Genomic DNA, 7,747 nt, shown 5'->3' on the forward strand with positions numbered 1-7,747 from the left:
TATAGTAGACCATATTAATGACATGATATTCATTTTATACATAATGTTTTATGTCACATACAACTACATGATCACCTAGTCACATACACAATATACGCATAATCAATTTACACATACTTATGCTTTCATGGTTCTACATTTGACAACCACATTACTAAGTTAGATAATTTAACGAAATTCGTAACATCATCCTTTACTAGTTTGGTCATATGTTATACATTAGTACCCATTCACTTCTTAATCGCAATTAAGTGCTTAATAAAAACATATGGCGAGCATCGCCCGTTCAAACACAATGTGCAAGCTTCTAATGCATAATTTTGACCAACACATACATTCAACCCGAATTCTTGTACTAGTTCCATCTATAGCACATTCGTTAAGTTAGTATACTACTAATTACATCATTACCACGAGTCATTCATATATGTCAAGCCACTTCCTAAAATCTTACATCCTAACTTCTCTTAGACATTTCATCAAACACTTGGTGGGCATACTACCTTCTAAGCACAATGTACAACTAATTCATGCATAGTCTTCTAGGTTCTCACTTTCAATTATCAACATAACAAAACATCAAACTAACTCCATACCATATTCAACCTAACTAGCAAGGATGAATCACATACAACATAATATATCAAGAATTTAAACAAAGATTGGACATGAGTGACATACCCATGTCGCCACTTTTACTAACCCAAACGGGTTTCATCTTCAATCATCAATTAACACTTAATCTTGTATAACTCACCTTCCATATGATAATTTTAACATATATTCATGCTCAATTTCATAGAAATTCACGGATTTATCATAACCCACTTCATATCAAAATCACCAAATCATGAATTACAACTTACCAAGTGATTTGTAAAGCTAGATGATCAAGAATCCTTGCACATGCAATAGAATTAGGCTGGATTCCCTCTTTAATTTGATGAATTTGATGTGGTTAGGGTTTTGTGGGGAAGGTTTCCCCTGGTCTTTCTTCTCGATCGCACACCCCACACTTTCCAAGCACTGGCCATTTTTATTAAGTGTTTTATTTACACATTTTACATTTTCACCCCCTCATTCTTTTATAACATGACACTTTCCTCATTTCTACATACTAACATAGTTAACCTTCATGCATACCTAATATTTTAGATTTACTAAGATTTGTAAACCTTTAATAATGGTGAAAATCTATGTTGCCATTTCTTTTCGTTGAAATATTGCGATTGTAATATTATAAGATGACATACGAATTTTTGGGGTGTTACAAGTCTACCCCCCTTAAATGAGGTTTCGTCCCCGAAACCTTTCTCATTCAGACTGGATCATTCTACTCTTACCTCTTTCAAGTCGTTCTCCCACCATACTTACTACAACCTAAACGCATTCGGGATCTTGGCAATGTTTTATTCGTGCATGAACATAATTGTACACCTCGTTCCCATGCCCTTATATTAGGTAAATTATTTTCAGAATTATACTTATGTCAGACTCTTCTCCGGAGCTCCTATTAGTGTCTTTTACTTTATAATACTAGCTCTTAACACATAGCATTACTACGTTTCTTTCATCGAATTTATTCCAATTGTATACAATCATTAATTGTACAAACCTAAGTATGCGGCTTGTTTCTAACTTCCTTTTTAAGCATATCTTATTCATATATTTGCTAATCGAATAAATCGATTTACTTTATACTACTCATTCATCGTATGCCATCTTTCCTTTTGTTCAAATGAACATGGCCAACAAGCCGAGCATCAGAGTTAGCATTTCTTAACGGTACTTCCCTACTCATAAATTCTATCAGTATTTCCACAGTTACGAGCATTCGGGTTCACTACCACCAATTCGCATAACAGTATTATTCAATTGTAACTTTCTATTTAACATCCACAAGTTAAACCATTTACTAACCTCGCTAATTTGGAACAAACCAACGTGTAACAACCCGAGTTGACTTGCTCCTTTATGAGTCCATAACTTAATAGGGTTGATCTTGTCCATCGGGTGTCATAAACTTTCGTTCATGAGCATTCTTTCACCGTTCTAGGTAGTTTCATCGCATCGTGATTCCTGCCAATCTCATTATAAAATTAGGGGTTTACACATTCCATTCGATTCTTTCATACATGATGTTTATCACATCGCCTTATTTATATATTAATACTTTCTCAATTCCTTCGTAAGACATTAGTGCGTTAGACCTATTCATAACAGGTCAATACATGGCCATTTCTTAATATATCATTCTTGTTATTTATATATATACGTATCGAGGTACATGTTTTAAATCCGTCCCACGGATTTAAATGTAACATCCATACCCTTCATTCCTTCTATGTTTGAATCCATCTAGCGGCTCCAAACATATCATTCGTACCTTTTCCTCCTTACATGTGTTTTAACAAAAACTTAAAGTTTTACCTGCCTTCAGCAACTAGGTTTTAAGGTTAGTCATCTTAGTTGTCGAATCATAATTACTTCATTCTAGTTCTATCCATATATGAGTTTTCTTCTTCCTTACACATTCAACTACCCAAGTAAATGGGGTTCGGCATAAACACTCTCAATGAGAGTTAAGCATTCACATTCGATTACCCAAATAATTGGGTTTGGCATAAACACTCTCAACGAGAGTTAAGCATTCACATTCGATTACCCAAATAATTGGGTTTGGCATAAACACTCTCAATGAGAGTTAAGCATACATATTCCACTACCCAAGTAATTGGGTTTTTCGCTTTTAATCATAACTTCTTCTTTCAATCCGTAATACGGATTAAGCTTCTAGCATTCATTAGAGCATTCCAAATCACCCGTTCAAAACGGATGGTAGCTCATTCTTATTCGACTTGTTCGCTAGAACCGGTCGACTCGCATAACTTTTCATAACCTTTGTTAGCATAACCAAATCCGCAATGGATTTGCTAATTTGCATTCGCTACAACATAGCGCCCGTCTGCTACCCCGTTCTACCGGGCATACCTGCAACAATCGCCACGGTCTCACGAACATCGTATGCTTCTTGCGTACTGGCCAGGTGCGCAATCCACACACTAGTTTCGTGCCTTCGTGTAATCATCGCCTTATGCCCGAGAGATGGGTTTCAGTTTCGTGCATATTTCCAAAACTTCCCCAAGACCACATCATGGCCTTTCGTTTAATAATTACCCTCCCAAGGAGACCCCTTCCTTTTTATTTTGACATCGGTATTCATACATTTTAGTATTGTGTACCTGGGGTTAATTTGCCTAGTTGCACCTTCGCCGCCTTGGCATTCATCCTATTCTGCATTCACGGAGCACCCTCTTCAAACTCTTACGCTTACCTTGCACATAACATACTATTAGTTTCCTTCAAATACATAATCTAATACATACTTACATTCGCTTTTGCATTTAGGCCTCGATCGAGTCTTAGATTGTACGGGTTCTTAGTCACGAGAGCACACCGGTTTGAGTTCAAGTATCTACCTCTTGTTACTTGATTCTCTCAAACCTGGGCTCTGATACCAACTTGTTACGCCCTAACACGTTATTAACGAAAGTCGCAGCGGAAGTCCTTGCCATAAAACTTCTTACATTATAAACCATACTTCTTACTTGAAAGTTCACTTTTTTTTTTTAAGAAAATAACTCTTTTATATTAAATACAACAAACTGACTCAATTATAAAATAATTGACAGCTTATGTACAATAAATTACATCCTTAGACAACCCCGTACAATCCCTCAAGTGACTCGACCCTCAATCTTTATTCCTTGATGATCCTCCGTGACTCGTACCACCTGCATTCACCACATATATTCAAAACATTAGCGCACAATGTATAAACATGATCATTCACATTCGCTTCACTTCTCGTTCTCTATCAAACTTTGAGCATTCCGTCTGCGTATCCATTTCCTGGCGAGGCTTCTTAAATGTACCTGCATTACTTATCATCCTCAAGGTACACCGATAATAACGTTAATCCTCAATGTGTCAAAATCATGCACATATATGTACTTACATACCCACATGCCTATACATCTACAAACGTACATACACTCATACATACCCTTATACATACCTACATACACAACTACATACTTACATAACCTTTCTACAAATAGGCATAAGTACATACACTCATACTCATCATTAAGCATAATTACATATTCCACCACATGCGTACTCTTGGGGTTATAAATAAACATACGTACATACCTACATACCTACTTACATAAGTTCTACATACATATGTAATTAAATACGAACACACAAACTTGCTTATCTACAAACGTGCATCCCTATATGCTCATAAGAAACTTACGAATCATCGGGTTGCGTTACGGATGACTTAGAAATACAAATTAAGCAAAACGGAGAAATGGGCTAGACAGCCCGTCGGCGACGGGGTGGGGACCCGTCGGCGACGGCTTCTTAAAACACCCGTCGCCCAACTTTTCCGTAGCCAGGTAGATAGGCCGTCGGCCAAAGTGGTGGTTTTGGGAGCCCGTCGGCGACGGGGTGGGAGCCCGTCGGCGACGCCCTCTTGAAACGCCACTTTTCTGCAGTTCCGTTCCATCGTTCGTACGCACTAAAACGCGCGTAACTTTTGAACCGCTTACCCGTTCGACCTCCCGTTTCTTTCTACATGATTGTAAATTCACCATTTATCATATGGACCTAAAACCCAACATCCGAGTTAAGGAAATTTTTGACTTACACGCTCTTGGCCTATTATTCTCTTATGAATTATTCGACCCGTTATGGGTATTTATACATTAAAAGATCTATAACATACAAAACCCTATACTTCGCTTTCATACTAAACCAAGACATTACTCTAATCGAATAGCTCACTTCTAAATGACTTTTAAGGTCGTTTACCCGAAATCCCCACCAAGGGCGTTTTTGACAACCTTGCCCCATTATTAACAACAAAGCACTACCTTGCATAAGTAACCAATCCTACTACCTAGTTACGGTTCTTAATCACGCATACCTTGCTCGGATCAAAGCTGAGATCCGTTTAATACTTCGTCGATATCATACCATTTGTTCCTATTCGACTTCGATTATCATACCTAGTTAAGTTGCATATAACTTTACATAAATAACTAAGAAGTGATTACGGAATCACTTACCTTATGGTTCCGTGCTCGTATCCGATTCCTCGCCTCCTCTTGACCCGTTATCATTCCGTTCTTGAGTCCATGCTAATGTGATCCCTATCCTTTCATGTAATTACAATCACATTATGGTTAGCACAAATGTTCATTCATACTAACATTCATTTCCTTTCATTCATACATTACTTGCATTTTTATTAATCAAATACCACATACACAAGGCATAGACTAAAAGTCACCTTGTTCCACACTCACACAACTCAATTATCTTCGTACACGGCATGTAGATCACCTAGTACATAACACATTACTTCTTTACTATTATCGTTGTGTCCGAAAGGCTAACCATGTTATAATTTATCGGTTGACTTTCAGAAAGTCAACCTTCTAGCATATAACTTCTAACTTTTGAACACGCATTCATGTTGATATAGTAGACCATATTAATGACATGATATTCATTTTATACATAATGTTTTATGTCACATACAACTACATGATCACCTAGTCACATACACAATATACGCATAATCAATTTACACATACTTATGCTTTCATGGTTCTACATTTGACAACCACATTACTAAGTTAGATAATTTAACGAAATTCGTAACATCATCCTTTACTAGTTTGGTCATATGTTATACATTAGTACCCATTCACTTCTTAATCGCAATTAAGTGCTTAATAAAAACATATGGCGAGCATCGCCCGTTCAAACACAATGTGCAAGCTTCTAATGCATAATTTTGACCAACACATACATTCAACCCGAATTCTTGTACTAGTTCCATCTATAGCACATTCGTTAAGTTAGTATACTACTAATTACATCATTACCACGAGTCATTCATATATGTCAAGCCACTTCCTAAAATCTTACATCCTAACTTCTCTTAGACATTTCATCAAACACTTGGTGGGCATACTACCTTCTAAGCACAATGTACAACTAATTCATGCATAGTCTTCTAGGTTCTCACTTTCAATTATCAACATAACAAAACATCAAACTAACTCCATACCATATTCAACCTAACTAGCAAGGATGAATCACATACAACATAATATATCAAGAATTTAAACAAAGATTGGACATGAGTGACATACCCATGTCGCCACTTTTACTAACCCAAACGGGTTTCATCTTCAATCATCAATTAACACCTAATCTTGTATAACTCACCTTCCATATGATAATTTTAACATATATTCATGCTCAATTTCATAGAAATTCACGGATTTATCATAACCCACTTCATATCAAAATCACCAAATCATGAATTACAACTTACCAAGTGATTTGTAAAGCTAGATGATCAAGAATCCTTGCACATGCAATAGAATTAGGCTGGATTCCCTCTTTAATTTGATGAATTTGATGTGGTTAGGGTTTTGTGGGGAAGGTTTCCCCTGGTCTTTCTTCTCGATCGCACACCCCACACTTTCCAAGCACTGGCCATTTTTATTAAGTGTTTTATTTACACATTTTACATTTTCACCCCCTCATTCTTTTATAACATGACACTTTCCTCATTTCTACATACTAACATAGTTAACCTTCATGCATACCTAATATTTTAGATTTACTAAGATTTGTAAACCTTTAATAATGGTGAAAATCTATGTTGCCATTTCTTTTCGTTGAAATATTGCGATTGTAATATTATAAGATGACATACGAATTTTTGGGGTGTTACACAACGCTTATTCAAAACGCAGTTATGTTGGTCCATGCATTCAAGCCCCGAAGAACAGATGATAAAGAAAGCCAAAATTGGTTCAGAACAGTTGATCCTCATAAGCAATGTTTGTTCTAGATTCTCCCATTGACAGTGGTTATCTATCAGCTAATGACTTCTAAGTACTGATCCTTCTCAACATCTGTTCATCAAAGACCTGATCTGATATGAGACTGAAGCCTAACTACTGATGTCTCTTAAGCACTGATGAAGACCAAAGCACTGCCCATTCAAGGACTGATCACCCTTTGAAGAAAGCACTGATTCTCAACATCAGTGCTTAGGCTACAACAGTGGAAGCTGCATCAGTGTTTTATGTAATCAGTGTTTGTATTAACAGTGTTTAGAGGTTGTTAGGAGGTTAGATGCCACTTTCATGGTGACGTCAGCAAAGATGCTCAGTGGTTTAGTTTGTACTATAAATAGAATAGTACCTGTACTGTTCTATTAGCTCTTCTGCAACAAGTCATCTTGTACGAACAAATCAGTGAGCTCAGGCTGAGGGGGAGTCTAGTTGCATACATGGATAAGTTGAATAATCTAATAGATACAATCTTTTGACTTAATGAAATCATGTTTGCTTAAAGCTATTCTTCTTTGATTGTGTGTTAAAGTTTATTTCCATTTCCACTGCAACACTAATCTCTGTTTTCATCTTCCATCTTTATTAAACATTACAATCTAAGAAACTCAAATCCTAACAATTGGTATCAGAGCATAGGATAGTCAAATTCGATCTAACAGTCAATTTGACATAAAAGTTCAGCTCAAATTAATTGATACTTACGTTGTTTGTATTTAGTTGAAAAAACAGAGTAAAAGGTAATCACATACAAAGTTGATTATTCTGAAAGCTTTTGTAAAATCAACCAAGATGATATC

At 36.4% G+C, this 7,747-nt stretch overlaps 1 long non-coding RNA gene across 1 annotated transcript; it reads right to left on the reverse strand.

Annotated features, from left to right (window-relative positions):
- Positions 1-3,635: 3,635 nt before the first annotated feature.
- On the reverse strand, positions 3,636-6,759 carry LOC110896254. The gene is made up of 3 exons (XR_002567783.2): positions 6,419-6,759; positions 5,139-5,227; positions 3,636-3,794 (listed from the first exon to the last, which is right to left on the reverse strand). It is a non-coding gene; the product is annotated as an uncharacterized LOC110896254 (long non-coding RNA).
- Positions 6,760-7,747: the final 988 nt, after the last annotated feature.

Source organism: Helianthus annuus, chromosome 12, assembly GCF_002127325.2.
Source record: "Helianthus annuus cultivar XRQ/B chromosome 12, HanXRQr2.0-SUNRISE, whole genome shotgun sequence".
Classification (NCBI taxonomy): Eukaryota; Viridiplantae; Streptophyta; class Magnoliopsida; order Asterales; family Asteraceae; genus Helianthus; species Helianthus annuus.